Below are 1,376 nucleotides of genomic sequence, written 5' to 3'. Positions count from 1 at the left end.
GACAATTGTAAAAATAATTCAACACATGCTACGCTCCAAGGAAACATAAAAGTTGGGACCACATAATTGGTCTCTTATGCCAAATTAATTGCCCGTGTGATATTGTTAAATTAGCTATCCAGAATATGTTTCTTCTTCAAGTTGTAGGCTTAAACAAGTGTTTTTTATATATATATAAAATGTTAATAATGAATGTATAATAAAAATTGATTAAAATATCAACTTTTTGATGGAATATTGGGTTTGGATCTGGATCTGAATGAGATTTGAGCCTAGAGAAGATGTTGAATCAATTGGCATTCTTATATATTCACACATATAGATTTGGATAATTTTATCCACCAATAGATAAAATTGTTATATATATATGTCAAGATTTTGTAACATTATATCCCACCACCCCTATGATATTTTAATATTTTATATAGTGGTCAATGGGATGTGTTGTCATAATGTAGGTCTTTTAGTATTAAAGCAATTATTCCCTTATTTTAATTAATTAATTTGTTAAAATTTTAAATTTATCACAGGAAGGGGGTGGGGGCTCGAGTAAGATTTGGTGATACCATTGACCACATTGAATTCAGCACTTACTATAATAGTGTGTGTATGTGTGTGTGGGTATGTATATATATATATATATATATATATATATAAAAGAATTTTTTGAGAACACTACCATATGAGAGAAATAAAAATCAATATCAGTCTTGCATCTGTAAAAATTCAACAGATCTGATCAAATAAAAAATAAAAAAAAGACGCAATGACATTTGCGTAATTATCAACTCCAGTGCAAACTTTAATACTTAAACATGCAATCTTTAACAACTAAATATGCAAAGTTGGTAAATTCTATAAAATGAACGAAAAAGATAAATTTTAAATCTAAACCGTAAATGTTAGACCTTAAGAAGTAAAAAGTGAACCACTGGACCAAATAAAATTAAAAAAAATTCAGTCAAACTCTAAAATCGAAACCCTAATTGTCATGCACTTTCACATTTTTGCAAGTGCAAACTTTTATACAAAATATGCAAAATGTTAACATTAAATGTGCAAAATGTTAATACTAAAAGTGCAAACTTGAAAAAGTCTAAAAATTGTAGATTTTAGTGTTCACGTTTGCACAGTAAAAAAGTTGGTGATAATTAAGAAAATGCCATCGTATTTTTTTTTTAAATATGATCTAGTGCGTCCAAGTTTTCCAAATGTAAGGTTATGATTAATTTTTAGTTTTCTCTTAAGAACTTGTTCTCATATGATCCTATATATATATATATATATATATATATATATATATATATATATATATATATATATATATATATATATATATATATATATATATATATATATATATATATATATATTTT

This window comes from Ipomoea triloba, chromosome 6 (genome assembly GCF_003576645.1).
Source record: "Ipomoea triloba cultivar NCNSP0323 chromosome 6, ASM357664v1".
Classification (NCBI taxonomy): Eukaryota; Viridiplantae; Streptophyta; class Magnoliopsida; order Solanales; family Convolvulaceae; genus Ipomoea; species Ipomoea triloba.
This window is presented reverse-complemented; position numbering follows the sequence as displayed.